Genomic DNA, 22,744 nt, shown 5'->3' with positions numbered 1-22,744 from the left:
GTCGCGCTGGCACTGAAAAGTCTTTTCGGCTCGCATATGTCACCGATGCACAATACGTTTACTGCCATTGCAAAGGTGAAGGTCGTAGGAGTGGCGATAAGCGGATTAGACATGCAGGTCGCCTATTTACGTACGGGGGCAAGTCGCAGACCTCACAGAGCGAAAGTGAGAAGTCATGTGACGCCTGGTCCGAGGGCCAATCGTCCGTCGTATGTACCTGTGGCACGGCGGCCAAAGTTAGGACGGGAGGGAAGGAGACGAGTTTTGCCCTCCTGCAGTGTCACTGCACCATGTACACAGTCCGGCCTGTAAACAAGAGTTGCTTCTCTCTCGCCGGAAGCCGAAGGCCGTGGTTGTTATTGTTGAGCGCGAAAGAGGGATAGAGTCTTCTGTGTAAATATGTCATCGTCATTGTGCTGCGCTCATCCAAGTTTGACTTCAGTTCCACGTAAAGTTGTCAGCGAGTATAACAGTTTCTAGGGCACCTTTCAAGCGGTATCATGCCGCAATAATTTTTCCTAAGCGCCAAAAAGAGCGGAGAAATTAAGCTAAATATGAAGCCTTTTGCGTTTTCCTCTACCCGAATTTGACCATTACCGTCGTATGGTCGCGGGGGGGGGGGGGGGGGGGGGGGGACAACGCGGTAAACAACAGACGAGCGGACTGAGCTGGCACTGAAACGACCTCTTTACTGGGCTGACTTGCGCCCACAAGGAAGTGATCAACTAGGTGGCGGGGATAGCAACGAGCGTGCACGGCGTTCGTCGATGAACAGAATCACCGCCGCTTTCTGCCGCACCCAGTTTAAAGGCAGAATCGAACATTTGCGATAAGGGCATGACGGATATAGAGTCCTCTCGAATAACTTGGAAACAGGTCCGCCTGACTGTGATTCTTCGAGATTGCTCTAGTCCCCTCTTGTCCACCTATCACGGATGACAAACAGAGCGCAGAAGTAAAGGTCAGAGACAAAAACAAAACGCTTTGTGGTAGTATGGCGTCAGGTGCTATCCAGAGCTTTAGGATAATTGTGGTACTGTACAATTAGTCCGCACAAAATAATTCATGCTGCCTATTGATCACTACAGTGGATTGTAGTACAGTTCGTGGCTTGTTGTGAGCAACATCTCTCGCTTGCTGGCCTGCCTAGGGAGCGGGTTTCCTACTGCTCTTCTTGCTGCGAAAACAGTCTTTCAGAAAAAAAAAAAAATCAATCGAAGGCCTAAACCATAGCCTGTATGCGGATACATTACGCTGTGGGTCGCTCAAGGAAGCGACGGCCATCCAGTCAGTCGAAGACTACGTTAGAGACACGGGGCTGAAGTGCTTGCCACAAAAGTCAGAACTGCTGCTGTACCAACCGCACCGGAGGGGCACGAAGAACGAGAAACCGCAAATCTCCCTCACGGCCAGAGGACATCCATTTCCCACGGTAGACCATATCAGAGTGCTGGGATTACTTATCCAAGCAAATGGATGCAACGGGGAATTGATAAGGAAACTCGAAGGCTGTGCTCTGTAAACGATGAGGCTCTTCAAGAGGATCGCCAATAGATGATCGGGAATGAAAGAAGCCAACTGAGTCAAGCTAGTCCAGGCCTTCGTCATAAGTAGAATCACCTACGTCGTCCCTGTACCTCAGCCGCAAGCTCTGCGAGAGGCAGAAGATTGAAGGTATGATCCGAAAAAGTGTCAAGAAAGTTCTGGGTCTACCAATCCGCACGGTGAATGAAAAACTAATAGACCTAGGTCTTCACAATACGTTGGAGGAAATTGTAGAAGCCTGCCTGGTGTCGCAGTACGAAAAACTCGCGAGCAACCCCAACAGCATACACGTTCTAGTGAAGCTAGGGATCGGCTCAAGGGCAGCAAGGCGTCAAGGTCGACCTGCCACGGGAGGTGAGGCTCCGCCTTAAGATCCCCCCCCCCCCACCCCCCCTCCACTACCGAGTAACGTGCATCCGGAGCACCAAAAAGAGCGAAAAGAGAAGAGGGTCGAGTCTCTGGAGAAACCCTTCCAAATCTCGCAGGACGTGGTCTATGTGGACGCTGCCGACTACGGGGACGGCTGAAGGATGCTCGTAGCCGTGGTGAACGCGGATAAGAAACTTATAGTTAGCGGGTCGGTTGCAACAGAGAAGGCAGGAACGGCGGAAGAATTCGCGATAGCGCTTGCGATAGCGGGCAAAATAGCCAAAACCACAGTGTGCGGCTCAAAGTCGGCGGTGAAGAATTACACTAAAGAAGGATCTCTCCTGACGCAGTAGACCTGCCGAGACGACAGACCAATATAAATAATCTGTACTCCCGCGCACGCCTCCCTCTCTGGGAGCGGGGCGGCTCACGAATTGGTTCGAGATCTTACTTTCCAAGCCGGTGTGTCGTCCGGCCTTTTCACGGGACTCGACTACTTGGTTAGCTACTGGGAGATAACCCAACAATACAGATTGGGACGAGCCAAATACCCATCCGCAGACTCCTCGTTTGACAAAGGTCAGGCAGCAACATGGCGTCGCCTGCAAACAATCCCGTATTCTTTGCAGCCGGAGCGGCACAGTTGACAGGTGCAAGTCATGCAAGGACAGAGCTGATCTCAACCATATGAAATTGGGATGCCCACAGGCACCACCTGAAGGTTGTAATATTAGGACGTTAGAAGGATGGGATACCCTACTACTCAGATCTGACCCCCAGGCTCAACTACGGATCGGCCGACTGGCAGAAGACTCCACCGAGATCCAAGGGCTCCTAGCCGTCGTCTAGGAGGGAGTTCTAAAGTCCTCCCTGTATCTGTTGGACAATAGTAATTCCATCTATTCGCTCAGCCTTTAAAAAAATAGGAGTGGGGGGGGGGGGGCACCTATAAGCAATTTTTTTTATTTGTATATGCGAGAGCAAGTGTAACTGGCTCACTGGGTCAGTGGACACCTCAATCGCGCTTTGAGGTATGTGGCAGTGGAGACGCAGGTGACCTGTTGCCCCAGGAGGGGTGCTGACGTTATTTGCGTGCCACGTTTCAGGCACGGGATTCCGTTGACAGCGGGGTTTTCGCACACTGAGCCAGGTAATGCTCTCACATGAAAAGATGCGTTACGCTCTGCATAATTAGATAAGCGTAGATGTCCGCTCGCTTACATTGAAGGGATTGCTAGGACCGCATTCCACATGCAGGTTTCTATAGAGATCGTTTGAAGTAGATTCTTTAAATTATATTTCAAGTAAAAATTGAGTGTGTTATTTTGTGCGTATGTGTGCCCAGGGTGTTGTGTGGGAGCCCTGTGCATCGCTGAGCGGTGACTGTTAGAGCCTTTACCTGGTTACCGTGTTCGAAAATCTGTGCTGCGCAGCCGCGAACGGTTCCCAATTCCTTGTTTCTTTTTGTGCTGGTGACTAGAATGATGTAGCTCAGAGGTGCAGCAGTTTTGTTCTCAATACGCACGATTCGAGTCCTTTGAGCAGCGCGACAGCAGTGAGGAGAAATTAGTTGGCAGACGTCAAACAATCCGAGGAAATCAGGACGAACGCATAGTTTGCACAGCTGCTACCACGTGCCACGTGGCGCTGAGCACTCAAAACCCCCGCAGGAATTTCGAATGTTCGGTACATCCTATTGATTTCCTATGGCTGCAGGAACTAAATGAATACTAAATCAATCTCAGTTTCGATAATAGGATACGGCCTAAGGGAAGGCGCGGCAATTAAAACTATTTCCGCTATTTATCCCTCAGATGTAACCAAATTTGGCACAAGTATGCAGCTTTTCATGCTAATTTTAGAAATGCATTTTATTGAAGTTAGTACAGTTGCCGAGTAATTACATTTAACACCCTCGTACAGTCAACCCCGGAAAGTTGATTTATTAAAGAGAAAGAGCAACAATTTTTTTTTCTTATGTCAGCATAAACAAAGCTCTCTTCTGTGCAATAAAGCTATCAGTTCTTTTTTAAGACGCTCAGTGCTCATGCAATTATAGGTCAAACTTCAGCACGCGCATTTGCGTGAAAACGATTGTTAAAATAAAAGATGTTTAAAAAACTAGTGCACGTGCACATTGAAGAATCGAGGGCTTTATTGCACTCCTCGATGTTTCAGGATTCATTCGCAAAAATAAAAAAGACAATCATTCTGCTGCAATTCATGACGAATTGCTGAAGCGATGCGTGATACAATCGCAGAAAAAGCGAAAGTTGTGAAGATCAGCTTTATAGTTTATTCACTTCTTTGCCTCGTTTTTGGCCTCGTATGCTTTTGCTCCTGGTCAGAGGAATGCGGCATTGCAGTGCAACCAACGGAAGCCCTGATCTTCTGCTCTGTTCTGTTCATGGCGATACTAAGATGGTGGTGCTCCATCGTGGAGAAACCAGCGGAAATAGCGATACACCGGGGCCGTCACACGCGCAAGTCGCTCAATGTTTTCGACAGCTCGTCATAAAAACGCCATTTTCTCAGTTATGGACTCTATATATCGCTATAAATTTTCGCCACGAGACAGACGAAAACAAGAGCGTTACGAAAATAGAAAAAATAACTTGAGAAATAAAAGTTTTTACCAAATTGGCCATTTTATATGCTGCGTGTCCTCATAAAAAAGAAAACAGCAGTTTGTACCAATGGGCTATGCCTTTATCCCTCCACACCAGACGCTAAAGTAAACGAAATCGGCATTCTAACCTTTGACTATCAAACAAGCATGAGAGATCAAAATTCTTGAACCTATAATTTTATCTGTAGTTGGATACAACTCGTGAATGAAACAGCAAGTGCCTTTCAAAGGAGGCCCTCCAGCAAATGGCCTCGACCGATTTTAATGACGTCGCGGTATCCATGGTTAATCCCCTGTCGCACTAGGTTAACCCGTAGATAATCCACTGTCACGCTAACATCACAGGGGATCAACCACGGATTAACCGTAACATCATGAATACCGATGGATGCCACTGGCTGGAGGGCCTTCTTTCAAGGGCTCTTGCCGCCTCGTTTTTGAGTTGTATGCGACTATAATGATGAGCTTCTTGTTTAAGTTACGCGCAAAGCTTCATCAATGAACTACTTTTTTGTCAGGGAGGAATCCTGTCTGGTGGTCACTCCGGACTTAAGCTGCACGCGACGATAGTCGGTGTGAGCGCACGAACATTTCATAGGTCAGATTTTGCAGCGAGGAGGAAGAGTCGGCCATTACAACCTAAGGATATCTCCGCGGAGTAACGCGAGGTTCACTATTGGCGAGTAACAAACGACGCTATAGTTGCTGATGTCCAGGAAAGCTGGTCATGTTGTGATGACAAAATATATCGTCTCTACTGCTTCTCAGAGGATAACATTATAGCGCATTCAGTTACCGCCTCGTCCTCGGTCCTTTTCTCTTCCACATACCGCTCACATGGGTTAAAATTCCGGCCTACCTTCCATCGAGTTCCGCAAAAAAAAAAAACAATTCTTGATACATGACACACTATAGATTAGCATTAGAGTAACACAGTGTTAATTTTTTTGTGCCTTTTGCGTTCGTTGTCCTTCTACCGCGAGACGAATGTGATTCTAGGTGAAGAAAACTATTTTTTTTTTTTGCATGTCAGATCCGTTAACTTAAAAATAGCGCATTAGGAAAAACTTCAAACAAGTCTACCCGTTATATTCGTCACGTATGCTGTTTCCTTATATGGTCACTCATCCAAGTGCGTTTATCGTCACACAGACCGTTAGGCGGACTTGAAACTCAGATTATGACAGCAGAACGCTGTTATAGGGAACTCAACCGCTATGGCCTATAGTGGTTCGTTAAACGCAGTGCGAGCGTTCCTAATGCGTCTTCGCGTCTCAGAGAGGAGGTCGCAGGGACGTTTGCCGGTTAAGCGCCGGCGCTGGCGGTGTTGCTGCCGCGAGATCACATGTCGAGGACATGCGCACATCTCTCGCCGGTGGCCGCTTCGCCGGCCGCTCAGGGGCGTGGATACGATAAGGGGAAGCAGCGTCTTACACACTTTTAATTGGCTATACGCATGCAGCGAGCTTTCGTACGCAGCGACTCTGCTGGTAACGAATGTGCTTCCGCGGGCACGCTACGTATCTCACCGCATTTTGCGGGCGTACGCACGCTACAAACTATAGCCTGGGAACTTCCAGTTCAGCAGCCGAACGGGCTCACCACTGTGCGGCGGGCGGAGCCCAATTGTACTATGTTGCCTAACTGCCAAAAACCATCATCTGCAGGCACATTCCAAAGAGCGGCTGGCTTTAAAAGCGTCGGGGCTTTCCACTAGGACCGGCTACTTGCGCGAGATGTTGCCTAAATTAGTTAAAAAAAAAATGTTGCTTACCGTTTATTCTGAGTGTCCGTTCACGTTATCTCCGAAGTTAGCTTTGCCAAAGTTTAATGTCACTTATAGTAACGACATTGCGAAAGCGTATACACTGAGAACAACTTATGCGATGGCAGTGTTGAAAACTTCGGATTCAGCCCCGAAGCTTTCAAAAGACGCGGAACAGCGCCGCGAGGAAAAAGACAGAGGGAGTGAAAGAAGGACGGGAGAAAGAGGCACTGCAGTGGAGGGTTCCGCCGGAGCCTCGGCAAGCAGGGGCACCTCTTTCTTTCTTCTTTCACTCCCACCTTCCTGCCTGCCCCTCCCCCCCCCCCCCCCTCCTCCTCCTCCGCGGAGCTGTTTTTTGTTTTGTCTCTCGTTTCCTCCCTGTCCTCCTGCGCCAAGTCCTTTCCTCAAAACAAGCACCTGCGGAGTGCAATGCCTCTTGACGAGGTGCGAAGACGAGGAGTCCACGACGAATGTTCGCGAAAAGCGTGCGCCGTGGGATACTCCTAGATTCTCCATTCCGACGGAAAAGTAGAAATCGTTTTGATATCCGAGCTGAAAGTGCAGACCGCACCAATAGGGGTGGTTCTAACTCATAAAGCGGTGAAGCCCGGTGGCCAAACAGGTTCGAAACAGAGAGGCTAAGCCAAGTACCTAAGCATGATCGAAACAAACATACCAAGACCAAGAAGCTAAACATGCTCGAAAACAGAGGCGAATCCAAGCAGCTAAACGCAGGCGAAACAGAAAAACAAAGGCAAGCAGCTATTTGTGTGTCAGTCTGGCTCGTTCCGTGCATTAAGTTTCTGTAAATATGCTTGCGACAGCGCTACAGCCCTCGTTGTATGCATGCGCCAGACCAATCTTACTTGCCGGAAACGCCGGTAATTCCGACCAGCTTTCTCTAAATAATGCGCCAAGCCAGTAAGCTTAGTTCTACTAATTTTTTAGGTGGACGACGAGCAGCGATGATGACACAGTTCATTCTTATCTTGCACTTAGCTAGTGAGGTGCACCACACTTCCATGCCCAACGGTCAATGCCTGCAGGGCGGAACACTGATGTATTCACGCCCTGCGTGTGTGTCCATACCGCTTCGTCTTGATAGTTGCGTGCTGTGGCGCCGATCAGCCTGTGATTTTTCGACCGTATCTGAGGAAATTCTAGAAACATCCTTTTAATAAATATCTCTATGGGAACATATATTTCGCCATCGTCACCGGTGCTGGCCTCTCGGCTCCTTCAAGCGTTTTCCGAATTGATCGGGCGAGGAGCGTCACTCTTTGTTCCGACTATGCGACGACGCGGTTAGAAATGTAAACAAACGCCCAGGGTTAACCGGCGATAACTCCAACCGCGCTAAAAACAGGTAAACACGGCTTGTACATCCCGAAGGGGACGACACCGCACACTTGGGAGTTGCGGCTGAATCCACCTCTTCTCGGCGGATCGGGTGAAAGCGCTCCGCCGCGGAGCGATTCGCTGCGAAATGACCTGAGGAAAATGTGAACCCGATGCAGAACTACTAGTGGAACTCTCCACAAATGTGTTGTGTTTGCGCCGTTTACAGCGGACGCAACGCAGTGGACGACGCGCACTCAAGCTTGCTACCGATGGAGCTCCGCCACACCGTCGCCGTTTGCGGTACACTGTGGTTTAAAGGGACTTGGGGTCATACAGGCATGCCGCACACCCATGAAACTCAAACAATTTAGGCACAAGGATACACCCTACGCTGGCTACAGGCAGATGCTTTCATGGCGCCACTTAAGCTCCACCAATGGTACCCCTCGCTTTACAAACCCGAGTGCCCACACTGCGGCTTTTTACATGGTGTGGGCATGCACTCTGACAGACGCCCCACCCCCAACCTTAAAGGGAGACTGAAGCACTTTTTTTGAAAATCAGGTTGGCCGCGGCGTCCTATAGTTTTTCATGCTGTATACTGGAATATCGCATCCAAATAAGCCAAAAACAAGTGCGAATTGCCTTTTTTAGGAGAAATATGCGGCCTGTGCCGCGGGGCACACTGTGCGGCGCGCCGCCGCCCGTGATTGGTCAAGAGAGGTCGTGACGACACTTTGAGGACTTGAGAAGCTGCCGATGCAGATCCGGCGCTGCGTTGAGTGCAGATCGCAGCTTTCAGTGGTGTTGTAAAAGCGAATATGGCGACTATTTTTTTACTGACCTCCAAAGAAAACTATACTACAGTTTGTTCCTTCCACGTATCACCTGAAGCCAAAAAAAGACACAAGAAAAAAATTCTACGCCTAGCAAAAGCATACGCCAGCGGGAAAGACACGTTTGCAGACCATGCGTAAAAGATGCCAGTACAACCTCGGCTCGTAATCTCGGAAAGGAAGGGGTGTGAACAATACTGAAGTCAATTACCACCACCGGACGCCCCCTGGCTCGCCCGAAAGAGCGTCATACTAAAGAAAAGGCCCAAAGCGCTGTGTAGAAAAAATCCTGTTCTCAGTACCCGGCGTTGTAGGTTGGGGCAAGAAAGTATTTCAAGGAAGCAATGAAGCAGCACAAAGTTGATGTCAAAATGAGCGAAGCGCAGTGGACAAGCGCTGCGAGGCATGTGACCACAGGATAGTGACGCCATTATTGTATGCTCGAAACCAAGCCAAATACGCGCACAAGGCTGCTGCTTCACTCGTGGCGCGTTCAGCAGATGCCAGAAAATATTAATCGCTCCCTCGGAAACGTTCGCCCCTTCCTAGATTTGGAGTTTAGGTTCAGTGAAGTGGTGGCCAACTATATGTGTGTTTAAAAGCCAAGCTAGCTGCAACTCGCCCGCTGCCACAACTTGATGAAGATACCGAATGAGGTTGTGAAACCTGTTTTTTTTGCAAAAAATTGATTGGCATCTATTAAATTTGCATCCGAAATCAAAACGTCGAACGCTTTCATTTTAATCGCTTAGCTACGATCAAACGAGATGCCGCATATGAAGAGCTTCGATGCTTGCTTGCTTGCTTGGACACGTCGAACCGAGTATAAAATCACTAACCGAGCCTTGCTGAGCACGCCTTAGGTGGTCTGCCCATCACCTAAGCTGAGGAGAGCGACATATGCTTGAGCCACTATAAGGTTTCTGGAGGGGCTAAGTCAGCATGTTTCTACTTATAGAAGTGGCGCTTCTTCGGAATGGTGACACGCCTCTCATGCGCGACAAAATCGAAGGAACTGCGTCATGGTTCAGCCGCGCCTTTTCGGCAGAAATCTCCAGAGATCACATTAGGGACAAGCCATGTATGTAGCCGCACTTACGAAAGTGCTTCGAGCAGAGTACGCTTGGTTTGGTCGGCTTGAATTCTTCGTCACACCAGAGAGCGCTTGCGCTGCGAGCTTCAACATTAGAACCGCCGGTACTGAAAACTGTCACAGCAAAGTCATTGACCTTGGATGATAGCTAATTTTTGTGGCTGAGTTCTTCGTGTTGAGCAGTGGCCACGTTTAATGCTGGTAATTTTGGTCGTTCTTTTGTCTGCGGTGCTTTCATTTTTTCTTTGTAACCAAAATCGTCATGACTATGTGTTTCGCATAAAAAGCGCAACCCATCCGGCAATAAATTTTAGTTGAAAATTTCACGCTTCGTCTGTCGTCGTCCTTGCAGTGTCTCTTGTCTAAGCCCAGCGCGGTTCCCACACGATTTTAAGAAGCGGAGAAGTCACTTTTAAGACATGGACAAGTTTCACTGCGAAATGACGTACCAGCCCCGAGCAAGAATCTTGTCTTGTGCTCCGAAGTATCCCGAGCTTACCCGGGTAAGCTCGGAGGAGCGTCGCGCAAGCTGCTGCAACGGGAGGAGAATCGGTCAAGTTCGATGGAGTATCGCGCCAGGTGTAGCCAATGAGAGGAGGGCGTCGCGCGACCTTGGTCATGTAGCCTTGTGGCGTTATCACAACCTGCCCTGGCAGGTGGCAGTTGAGTTAATGATAGGTCGCGAGAGGTTTCTTGGAAAGAGCAACAAGGATCGAACAGTGCCTACCGGTGGCTGTGAGAGAAACAGCCGCCTGCCAGCGAAGTGGCGCATCGCTTAACCGCTGCGCCATTGTGCTGGTAGTGGTATGAGGACCCGCCGCGATCTCTGAATATTAAGTAGAATCCCGCATATATGGGGATTTCCCCTATCAAGACCTTAAGGCGGAGCTTATGTGTCGATTGCTTTCGCACGTCTACTCGGTCAACTACGTTTAACCCCTACCACTTTTTTGCTTCCGTTTATTGACACAAAACGCGAAAATACATGAAAGAGAACACAGAGAAAATATTCAAAGTCAGTCCACCGCTTGTTGTTGCCCTTGTTGCTTTGCCCTGATGCATGAAGAATGAGGGTGAGAGGGAAAAAATAAAGGGAAGAGCTTGTTGCTACGCCTGCTGTCTCAAGCGTAAGTGTCCATAAGCGCTTCAGTCATAACGCGAGCGAAATTCCTGGAAAATCAGGAGGAAAACCGCGACGAAAAGCTCGTGTGATGTAGCACGGAACTGGTGCAGCGGTCGCCAAACAATTGAACGAAAGCAAAAGTAGAAAAAAGCGAACCGATGAAGGGTACACGGTGCCTCGCCGCACGTTTGACTTGCTTATAGGTTCCGCTTTCACGGCATTGTCTTTGCTGGCACCAACTACCGGCCATCATGAGCAGGGTCGCGCTAATCACAACAGTGCATTTGAGGATGCCTGATTACTGTTTCACATAATCCCACCTCGGCATCCATAGCGGGCAATGTCCGAGGAGAGAGAAAAAGTTCACACAAAATATTTTGGTCAATGCAAAGCGCACAAGGCGCAGTTAAACACACACACACACACACACACACTCTGAATCGGCGCGATTCCACTGGAACAGGGCTCCGTAAGGCCTGCCCAGTTCCGTTGGAGATGCGTCGTCCTGCCGTCGTCCTGGCAGCCTCGCCGTAGACGTGCTCCGCAAAGCTTAAACTCGGATGGTGTTGGAGCACGATGTTTGAGCCTCGCAGCGCACTTCGCAGCAGCGGTGACCACAACGGCAGCATGGTAAATCGCTCTCAATACCTCAACAAGTGCTCGGATGCAGTACACGCATGTTGTACGCTCTGTGTTTAACAGGTCTTGCCGGTCCAACCCAGAGAACGCATGGTGGGAGGCGAAGCTGACGTTAGCGATGCGTGTATTCACACTTCACGGTATCCATTCTCGCTCCATCAGTTTATCCGACACCAGGGGCGCTGACAGAAGTGAATCCACGACGAACAAGCGAGCGTTGGCCTGCGCTGGAGGAAGGGCGCCGGGGCCGCCGTTCCTGGAGGGAGGGCGCCACCACCGCTCTGGCTGTCCACCACGGCCTTTGTCCTACGCTACGCCATGTAGGCACGTTTCCCTCACCTCCCGTATCCATTCTCCTTCGCCAGTCCACTCTGCGACCAGGGGTAGTGGCGCCAGGACCTGCGTCGTAAGTGAGCTGGCATTGGCTTCCACTGGAGGGAGGGTGCCGCCGCCGCTCTGGCTGTCCACCACGGTCTTTGTCCTCCGGGACGCGATGTATCCACCTTTTCCTTACCTTCCATATCCATTATCGTTCGCCAGTCCAGTTCACGACCAGGGGTCGCGGCACTAAGACCTGCGTAGTAAACGAGCTGGCATTGGCCTGTGGGGAGAGGGGCGCCGCGGCCGCTCTGGCTATCCACCACGGCCTTTGTCCTCCGAGACGCAATGTATCCACCTTTTGCTTACCTTCCACATCCATTCTCGTTCGCCAGTCCAGTTCGCCATCAGCGGTAGCGGCACTAGGACCTGCGTCGTAAACGAGCTGGCATTTGCCTGCAGTGGAAGGAGGGCGCCGCCGCCGCTCTGGCTGTCCACCACGGCCTTTGTCCTCTGGGACGCGATGTGTCCACTTTTTCCTTACCTTCCATATCCATTCTCCTTCGCCAGTCCAGTTCGCGACCAGGGGTAGCGGCACTAGGACCTGCGCCGTAAACAAGCGAGCGTTGGCCTGCGTTGGAGGAAGGGCGCCGGGGCCGCCGTTCCTGGAGGGAGGGCGCCACCACCGCTCTGGCTGTCCACCACGACCTTTGTCCTACGGTGCGCCATGTAGCCACGTTTCCTTCATCTCCCGTATCCATTCTCCTTCGCCAGTCCACTCTGCGACCAGGGGTAGTGGCGCCAGGACCTGCGTCGTAAGTGAGCTGGCATTGGCTTGCACTGGAGGGAGGGTGACGCCGCCGCTCTGGCTGTCCACCACGGTCTTTGTCCTCCGGGACGCGATGTATCACCTTTTCCTTACCTTCCATATCCATTCTCGTTCGCCAGTCCAGTTCGCCATCAGCGGTAGCGGCACTAGGACCTGCGTCGTAAACGAGCTGGCATTTGCCTGCAGTGGAGGGAGGGCGCCGCCGCCGCTCTGGCTGTCCACCACGGCCTTTGTCCTCTGGGACGCGATGTGTCCACTTTTTCCTTACCTTCCATATCCATTCTCCTTCGCCAGTCCAGTTCGCGACCAGGGGTAGCGGCACTAGGACCTGCGCCGTAAACAAGCGAGCGTTGGCCTGCGTTGGAGGAAGTGCGCCGGGGCCGCCGTTCCTGGAGGGAGGGCGCCACCACCGCTCTGGCTGTCCACCACGACCTTTGTCCTACGGTGCGCCATGTAGCCACGTTTCCTTCACCTCCCGTATCCATTCTCCTTCGCCAGTCCACTCTGCGACCAGGGGTAGTGGCGCCAGGACCTGCGTCGTAAGTGAGCTGGCATTGGCTTGCACTGGAGGGAGGGTGCCGCCGCCACTCTGGCTGTCCACCACGGTCTTTGTCCTCCGGGACGCGATGTATCACCTTTTCCTTACCTTCCATATCCATTCTCGTTCGCCAGTCCAGTTCGCGACCAGGGGTCGCGGCACTAAGACCTGCATCGTAAACGAGCTGGCATTGGCTTGTGGGGAGGGAGGGCGCCGCGGGCGCTCTGGCTGTCCACCACGGCCTTTTTCCTACGGTACGCCATGTAGCCACCTTTTCATTAGCTTCCATATCCATTCTCTTTCTCCAGTCCACTTTACGACCTGGGGTAGTGGCACTAGGACCTCCATCGTAAACGAGCTGCCATTGGCCTGCGGTGGAGGGAGGGCGCTGCCACCGCTCTGGCTGTCCACCACGGCCTTTGTCCTACGGTACGTCATGTAGCCACGTTTCCCTCACCTCCCGTATCCATTCTCCTTCGCCAGTCCACTCTGCGACCAGGGGTAGTGGCGCCAGGACCTGCGTCGTAAGTGAGCTGGCATTGGCTTGCACTGGAGGGAGGGTGCCGCCGCCGCTCTAGGTGTCCACTACGGCCTTTGCCCTCCAGGACGCGATGTATCCACCTTTTCCTTAGCTTCCATATCCGTTCTCGTTCGCGAGTCCAGTTCGCGACCGGGGGTAGCGGCACTAAGACCTGCGTCGTAAACGAGCTGGCATTTGCCTGCAGTGGAAGGAGGGCGCCGCCGCCGCTCTGGCTGTCCACCACGGCCTTTGTCCTCTGGGACGCGATGTGTCCACTTTTTCCTTACCTTCCATATCCATTCTCCTTCGCCAGTCCAGTTCGCGACCAGGGGTAGCGGCACTAGGACCAGCGCCGTAAAAAAGCGAGCGTTGACCTGCGTTGGAGGAAGGGCGCCGGGGCCGCCGTTCCTGGAGGGAGGGCGCCACCACCGCTCTGGCTGTCCACCACGACCTTTGTCCTACGGTGCGCCATGTAGCCACGTTTCCTTCACCTCCCGTATCCATTCTCCTTCGCCAGTCCACTCTGCGACCAGGGGTAGTGGCGCCAGGACCTGCGTCGTAAGTGAGCTGGCATTGGCTTGCACTGGAGGGAGGGTGACGCCGCCGCTCTGGCTGTCCACCACGGTCTTTGTCCTCCGGGACGCGATGTATCACCTTTTCCTTACCTTCCATATCCATTCTCGTTCGCCAGTCCAGTTCGCCATCAGCGGTAGCGGCACTAGGACCTGCGTCGTAAACGAGCTGGCATTTGCCTGCAGTGGAGGGAGGGCGCCGCCGCCGCTCTGGCTGTCCACCACGGCCTTTGTCCTCTGGGACGCGATGTGTCCACTTTTTCCTTAGCTTCCATATCCATTCTCCTTCGCCAGTCCAGTTCGCGACCAGGGGTAGCGGCACTAGGACCTGCACCGTAAACAAGCGAGCGTTGGCCTGCGTTGGAGGAAGGGCGCCGGGGCCGCCGTTCCTGGAGGGAGGGCGCCACCACCGCTCTGGCTGTCCACCACGACCTTTGTCCTATGGTGCGCCATGTAGCCACGTTTCCTTCACCTCCCGTATCCATTCTCCTTCGCCAGTCCACTCTGCGACCAGGGGTAGTGGCGCCAGGACCTGCGTCGTAAGTGAGCTGGCATTGGCTTGCACTGGAGGGAGGGTGCCGCCGCCGCTCTGGCTGTCCACCACGGTCTTTGTCCTCCGGGACGCGATGTATCACCTTTTCCTTACCTTCCATATCCATTCTCGTTCGCCAGTCCAGTTCGCGACCAGGGGTCGCGGCACTAAGACCTGCATCGTAAACGAGCTGGCATTGGCTTGTGGGGAGGGAGGGCGCCGCGGCCGCTCTGGCTGTCCACCACGGCCTTTGTCCTACGGTACGCCATGTAGCCACGTTTCCCTCACCTCCCGTCTCCATTCTCCTTCGCCAGTCCACTCTGCGACCGGGGGTAGCGGCACTAGGACCTGCGCCATAAACAAGCTGGCATTGGCCTGCGGTGGGGGGAGGGCGCCGCCGCCGCTCTGGCTGTCCACCATGGTCTTTGTCCTCCGGGACGCGATGTATCCACCTTTTCCTTACCTTCCATATCCATTCTCGTTCGCCAGTCCAGTTCGCGACCAGGGGTAGCGGCACTAAGACCTGCGTCGTAAACGAGCTGGCGTTGGCCTGTGTGGAGGGAGGGCGCCGCGGCCGCTCTGGCTGTCCACCACGGTCTTTGTCCTCCGGGACGCAATGTATCTGTTGTGTCCCCTTATTGCTTTTGTGTGTGTGCGCCCCCTCCTAACGACCACTCGCATTCCCCTCCTAACGACAGTTCGCATCCTCCTCCTAACGACCACTCAATCCTCCTCCTAACGACCGCTTGCCCCTCATCGCACGCTGTCGCCGGATGCCCCCCCACGGTGCGCCCCCGCACCCTCCTCCTGTTCTGGGAAGCCACTCCCTCCCGTGGACGCTTCTCAGCTCCCTCCTTTCTTCGGGCGGCCAGTTCGGCTCCTGCCTCGGTCGACGCTGGTCGCACCCTCTTCAGCTTTAAATAAACGAAGTCTAAAAGTACCGTGTGCGTCTTCGCTGCATTCAACACAGCGACCGGACACGACAGTGGCGACGAGAAAGTGGATTCGACCCGCGCTACGCAACGCTATTGACAAGCCATGGCTACGCGAGGGTTTCCCAGTCAGATACCAGAATTCAACGGCTCATCGTGGTCATCGTGGGTTGGACGTCTTCAGTTCTACTTTGAAGCTAACAACATCACAGACCCAGCCTTGAAGAGGGCAAACCTGCTGACGCTGTGCGGGGAGCAGACCTACGATACTGTCTGCGCCCTTATTCAGCCAAGCACACCAGCGGCAGTGTCTTACGACGACATCGTAAAAGCGCTGCAAAAGCACTACGACCCAAGGCCATCCGAGGTCTACAGCCGGGCTCGCTTCCAACGACGAGATCAACTGGGAGGAGAAACTGTGAGCGCCTACGTAGCCGCGCTCAAGAAGCTCGCTGCCGACTGCAATTTTGGAACGCTGTCGACAACAGCTACCGGGCAGGAGGGAGACGCAGCTTCTTCTGCTAACACCACCATGCTTCCCTTGGACGTGATGTTACGCGACAGATTTGTGTGCGGACTGAGTGACGAGTCACTGCAGCAGCGCCTGTTCGCTGAGAAGGACCTCACATTCAGCAAAGCTTACGACATCGCCGTTCGAGCGGAGAGCGCCGGTCACCAGCAGAGAGGGATTCGCCGGAACACCGAGCCGGTACACCAGACAAGCAACCAGGTGCGCAAGCCTTCTGTTGTTGTAAAATCGGTCAAAAAGGCACAACGCTGCTGGCGGTGTGACGACCAACACAACCCCCAGGGATGTCGATTCCAGTCAGCCACGTGTAATTTTTGCCACAAGCGAGGGCATATCGAAAGAGCATGCATTACGAAACGGAGACTTGCCAAAATAAAGTCACCTTCCCAGCCTAATCACAGCGTCAACGCCTCAGAGAATACGCCGCTATCTGATCTCCATGGAACAACATCAGCAACACCATCTGTGTTGTACGACCTGAACACCATGAATCTCGGCACGCGACCGAAGATTTTTACAGAAGTAAGCGTACATCACCAGCTGATTAAGTTCGAGGTGGACTCCGGCGCAGCCTGTACTCTGACCAGTGAGGACACGTTCCGAACTTCATGGCCATCTGACGCACCCGCCCTGCAACAAGACGACACGCACCTGCGAACGTGGTCAGGACAGAATCTGCCACTATTGGGCTCTGCCAACGTGCAGGTTAACTACAACGGCCAGACCCATACGCTACCTCTGCTTGTTGTGAAGGGCACAGGATCAAGCCTTCTAGGGAGAAACTGGTTTTCTCCACTAGGCGTGATGATATGCGGCATACACCAGACGCCGAGCCAGAACATGGTTGAGCAACTGCAAGAGAAATACGAAAGAGTATTCTCGGAAGAGATTCCAGGAAACGAAGGGCCCCCGGTCACACTGGAGTTGTTGGACAACGCGCAACCCAAATTTCTGAAGGCCAGGCCGGTGCCGTTTGCTCTCCGAGATTCAGTTGAAAAAGAGTTGGACAAACTGGAGCAGCAAGGTGTCATCGAGCCGACGCAGCATTCAGAATGGGCCACACCACTTGTCGTAGTTCGCAAGAAGAACGGAACCATACGCCTCTGCGGAGACTACCGGAGCACCGTCAATCTTGCGACTAAAGCGTCCTCTTACCCGCTACCGACACCTGAAGAAGTATTCAGTGTACTACGTGGCGCAAGAGTCTTCAGCACATTGGACCTCACCCAGGCGTATCAGCAGCTGAAGGTGAGCGAGTCAACTGCTGAATTATTGGCAATTAACACACTGAAAGGCTTGTACAAAGTCAAGCGACTGCCTTTTGGCGTAGCTGCAGCCCCGGCCATATTTCAAAAATTCATGGAGACAGTGCTTCAGGGCATCCCAGGAGTTTGTGTCTACCTTGACGATGTCATCATCAGTGGCACTTCCACTGAAGAGCATGCAGTGCGCCTAGAGCTCGTTCTCGAAAGGCTAGCAAACGCTAATTTGTGCATAAGCAAATCGAAGTGCTGTTTTGCGGTGCCAGAGGTGCAATTTCTGGGACACCGAATTGATGCGGAAGGCATTCACCCTACCGAGGACAAAGTGCGAGCGATCACAGAAGCACGAGCTCCAACAAACAAGCAGGAGCTACAGGCTTTTCTCGGACTCTTGACGTTCTACGACCGGTTCTTGGAACAAAGAGCTACCGTGGCCAACGACTTATACCAACTCCTTCGGAAAGATGTGACATGGACATGGTCGCCACGCCATCAGCAGTCATTCGATGCCCTGAAAGACCTGATTCGAAGATGTACAGTCCTCCGCCACTACGACGAAAGGAAGCCTCTGCTTTTGGCTTGCGACGCATCACCGTACGGAGTCGGCGCGGTTCTATCGCAAACTGACGAGCAAGGAAGGGAAGCTCCCATCGCCTTCGCCTCACGTACGTTGTCGCAAGCAGAACGCAACTACGCGCAACTTGACAAAGAAGGGCTAGCCATCGTCTACGCGGCGACACATTTTCACCAGTACATTGCCGGCCGGAAGGTGACCTTTATAACCGATCACCGACCGCTATTGGGCATTCTGGGACCACAAAGGCCTATGCCACCAACTTTGTCTCCGCGAATGACACGTTGGTGCATCAAACTCTCAGCGTACGACTACGCTCTGGTCTACCGCAATGGGAGTAAACATCAAAACGCCGATGCGCTAAGCCGTCTGCCACTAGACGCAACTGTTGACGAACCATTTCCACCAGGAGACGTTCTGATGTTCGAAGCACTGCCAGAACCTCCGCTTACAGCAGGCACAGTTGCAGCATCTACGCAGAAGTGCGCAGCTCTCCGGCTAGTTTACACAGCTGTTCAACAAGGCAACGTGCATAAACTCAAAGGGGACAACTTCGACGCTTACCGCAGGCGAGCTACAGAGTTGAGCACCCATCGCGGCTGCATCATATTTGGGTCCCGAGTTGTGATGCCGAGAGAACTACGCGCACAAGCTATGTCTCTCATCCACGCCGGACATCGGGGCATCGTTGCAATGAAAAAGTGTGCCAGAAGCTACATGTGGTGGCCTGGCATTGACAACGACATCGAAACAGTGGTGCGAGAATGCAAGCCTTGCCAGAGCAGCCGGAGCGCCCCGCCGAAAGCTCCTGTCCCAGAATGGGAAAAGCCAGACACACCATGGCACACACTGCACATTGATTTTGCAGGACCAATTGAGGGCTGCACTTTCCTTGTGGTCGTAGATGCCTACACAAAGTGGCTTGAGATAAAGCAAATGGGACAGACGACTTCGGCAGCAGTCATTGACAACCTCCGATCACTATTTGCAACGTTCGGCCTGCCGCGCAAGGTAGTGTCGGACAACGGAACACCGTTTGTGTCTGCGGAGATCCTCAAGTTTTATCGCGACAACGGGATCTCATCAGTTACATCGGCCCCCTACCACCCAGCGACAAACGGACAAGCCGAGCGCTACGTAGCCGAGCTAAAACGCGCCCTTGAAAGAGATCAGACAGGCTCGCTGCAGCGCCGCCTTGCGCGCTTTCTCTTCAAGCAGCACACGACGGTTCAGAGCACAACAGGCGAGACCCCCTCGAAAATGATGTTCGAGCGTGAAATGCGAACCCAGCTCACAGCCATCCTCCCCGAGCCAAAGGCAGAGACGTTCCGGGAAGAAAAAGCAATTCCGCGCTGCGGCACGCTTAATGAGGGGCAGCGCGTCCTCGCCCGACAGTTTCTGAAAAAGCCACGCTGGGAGGAAGCTACAATTGTCAGACGCATAGGCCTGCGCTCTTGGCTCGTCAACATACATGGCACAGTAGCACGCCGACATCTCAACCAGCTGCGTAGATTTACGACGCCGTCTGAGAGCTGTCCGCCAGCGGAGAGAACACGTGCACCATCTTCACACATAGCCTGGCACCTCTTCCCGGAAGAAGAGACTTCGCCCAGGACAGACCTAGGAGACACAGCGAACAACAGCCAGCCTACAAGTGTTTCTCCCCCGAGCGCACAAAGCCAGCGCGCCTCCACGCGTGAGCGCCGACCCCCTGCACGATACCAGGCAACTTTCTAAGGGGGAAGGAAGTGTTGTGTCCCCTTATTGCTTTTGTGTGTGTGCGCCCCCTCCTAACGACCACTCGCATTCCCCTCCTAACGACAGTTCGCATCCTCCTCCTAACGACCACTCAATCCTCCTCCTAACGACAGTTCGCATCCTCCTCCTAACGACCACTCAATCCTCCTCCTAACGACCGCTTGCCCCTCATCGCACGCTGTCGCCGGATGCCCCCCCACGGTGCGCCCCCGCACCCTCCTCCTGTTCTGGGAAGCCACTCCCTCCCGTGGACGCTTCTCAGCTCCCTCCTTTCTTCGGGCGGCCAGTTCGGCTCCTGCCTCGGTCGACGCTGGTCGCACCCTCTTCAGCTTTAAATAAACGAAGTCTAAAAGTACCGTGTGCGTCTTCGCTGCATTCAACACAGCGACCGGACACGACAGTATCCACCTTTTGCTTACCTTCCATATCCATTCTCGTTCGCGAGTCCAGTTCGCCATCAGGGGTAGCGGCACTAGGACCTGCGCTGTAAACAAGCTGGCATTGGCCTGCGTTGGAGGGAGGGCGCCGCCGCCGCTCTGGCTGTCCACCACGGCCTTTTTTCTCCGGGACGCGATGTATGCACCTTTTCCTTACCTTCCATATCCATACTCGTTAGCCAGTGCAGTTCGCGGCCAGGGGTAGCGGCACTGGGACCTGCGTCGTAAACGATCTGGCATTGGCCTGCGCTGGAGGGAGGGCGCTCCCGTGTCTCTGGCTGTCCACCACTGCCTTCGTCCTCTGGGACGCGATGTAGCTATGTTCGCCTCACCTCCCGTATTCATTCTCGCTCGCCGCTCCACTTGACAACCAGGGGTAGTGGCGCCAGGACCTCCGTCCTAAGCCAGCTGGCATTGGTCTGCGCTGGCTGGAGGGAGGGCGACGCCGCCGTTCTAGCTGTCCACCACGGCCTTTTTTCTCCGGGACGCGATGTATGCACCTTTTCCTTACCTTCCATATCCATACTCATTAGCCAGTGCAGTTCGCGGCCAGGGGTAGCGGCACTGGGACCTGCGTCGTAAACGATCTGGCATTGGCCTGCGCTGGAGGGAGGGCGCTCCCGTGTCTCTGGCTGTCCACCACTGCCTTCGTCCTCTGGGACGCGATGTAGCTATGTTCGCCTCACCTCCCGTATTCATTCTCGCTCGCCGCTCCACTTGACAACCAGGGGTTGCGGCGCCAGGACCTCCGTCGTAAGCGAGCTGGCATTGGTGTGCGCTGGCTGTAGGGAGAGCGCTGCCACCGTTCTAGCTGTCCACCACGGCCTTTGTTCTCTGGGACGCGATGTATCCACCTTTGTCTTACTTTCCGTATCCATTCTTGTTCGCCAGTCCACTTTGCGACCAGGGGTAGTGGCGCCAGGTCCTCCGTCGTAAGCGAGGTGGCATTGACCTGCGCTGGAAGGAGGCATCGCTGCAGCTCTGGCTTTCCACCATAGCTTTTGTCCTCCGAGGCGCGATGTATCAACCTCGGCCTTACCTTTCGTATCCATTTTGGTTCGCCAGTCCAGTTCGCGACCAGTGGTAGGGGCGCCAGGACCTCCGTCGTAAACGAGCTGGCATTGGCCTGCGCTGGAGGGAAGCTCCGCCGCATGTCTGGATGTCCTTAACGTTCTCTGCACCCGCGAAGCCATGCACCCACCTTATCTCGGTTCGCCAATCCATCCATGACCGGGGTCGCTGGCAGCAAGGTCTCCATGGCCACGGAGAGAAGGGCAGGGTGGTTCCGTCGCTCTGGCTGTCTACCACGGACTTTGCCGCGGTGCGGGATGTAGAACGATCGGGCGTGGATGGACCGCCGAGCTTCCCGATGGTCCACAGGAGGCTCCGGTTGCTCTCAAGGATGACCTCACACCATGGTCTCTGCACTGCCCTCCCGGGCAACGGCGGGCAGCCAAGGCCCATCGCGGCGCCGCCCAAACGGCAGCGGCGGAGGTGGTGGGCGACCACCACCTCCGCCGCCCCGGCTTCGAGTGCCGCGTGAGCGCCCCAGTGGCCCGGTGATGCGCGTGCCAGTGATGAGATTCATCTTCTTTGCTTGGACTGCCAGTGCCGACGTGCCGAAGTGTACTTGTAATAGGCTCTCGATTCGGTGGCACCGAGTGGCAGATCCAGTGGCACCAAGTGGTAGATCCAGTGGCAGATTTTGCAGCGAGGAGGAAGAGTCGGCCATTACAACCTACGAATATCCCCACAGAGTAACACGAGGTTCGCTATTGGCGAGTAACAAACGACGCTATAGTTGCTGGTGTCCAGGAAAGCTGGTTATGCTGGGATGACAAAATTCCGGGTGCTTTTTTTAGAAGGTCCAAAATTCTTGAAGAAAGGTGAATTCCTTTAGATTTATTTTAACCCTGGGGCTATACTGAGGGCTACGCCGGATGCCAGGTAAGAGGCAAACTACTTTAATTAGTTCGCTGATTAACTGAATAGGTTAATTATCTTTTATAATTTTTATTTTAGGGGATATGTTGTATTAGCAGAATTGGAGTCCAGCCAAGAAAAAAATTTCATGAAAAAATTTTTTGCGTGCGTTACGAAGCAAGAAAAAGTCACCCTGGTAGGCAGCTTCACACTGTAACACAGCGTCTGTGAGCGCCTGTGACGTAGTTCGCTCCGCCCTGCGCTTTGTGTCACTGCGTTTTTGTTTCAACGCGGCATTCCGTGGGGCCGCGGAGCGAAGCGAAATAAGCAGCGATAGCGCATGCCACCCGTCCGGGCTTCAGGTGACGTCAGCCGAGTGACGCAAAGCGTAGGGCGGAGCAAACTATGTCAGAGGCGCTCACCGCCGCTGAGTTACGGTGTGAAGATGCGTACCAGGGTGATTTTTTTGCGCCTCGTAACGTGTGTGAGAAATTTTTGGATTAAAGTTGTTTTTTCTCGGTTGGACTGTTTGGAGGACATCTCCAATTCTACGAATACAACATAAATAAAAATTAGAAATGGTCATTAGCATACTTAGTTAATCAACGAAGTCATTAAAGCAGTTTTTCTCTTGCCTGGCGCCCGCCGTAGCCTCCAGTGTAGCACGAGTGTTAAAATAA

At 53.4% G+C, this 22,744-nt stretch overlaps 1 protein-coding gene and 4 pseudogenes across 3 annotated transcripts in view; 2 read left to right on the top strand and 3 right to left on the bottom strand.

The window, feature by feature from the left end:
• The window catches only part of LOC149352402 (uncharacterized), a 561,538-nt gene that overhangs the window by 41,289 nt on the left and 497,505 nt on the right, over positions 1-22,744 (top strand). The gene's annotated exons all lie outside the window — the stretch shown is intronic.
• Positions 1,526-2,763, top strand: LOC149352413 (uncharacterized; annotated as a pseudogene).
• On the bottom strand, positions 11,867-12,808 carry LOC149352412 (uncharacterized; annotated as a pseudogene).
• LOC149352411 (uncharacterized) lies at positions 12,927-14,570 on the bottom strand (annotated as a pseudogene).
• LOC149352410 (uncharacterized) lies at positions 14,586-21,193 on the bottom strand (annotated as a pseudogene).

Source organism: Amblyomma mixtum, chromosome 3 (genome assembly GCF_055824585.1).
Source record: "Amblyomma mixtum isolate Tamu chromosome 3, ASM5582458v1, whole genome shotgun sequence".
NCBI lineage: Eukaryota > Metazoa > Arthropoda > Arachnida > Ixodida > Ixodidae > Amblyomma > Amblyomma mixtum.
This window is presented reverse-complemented; position numbering and strand designations above follow the sequence as displayed.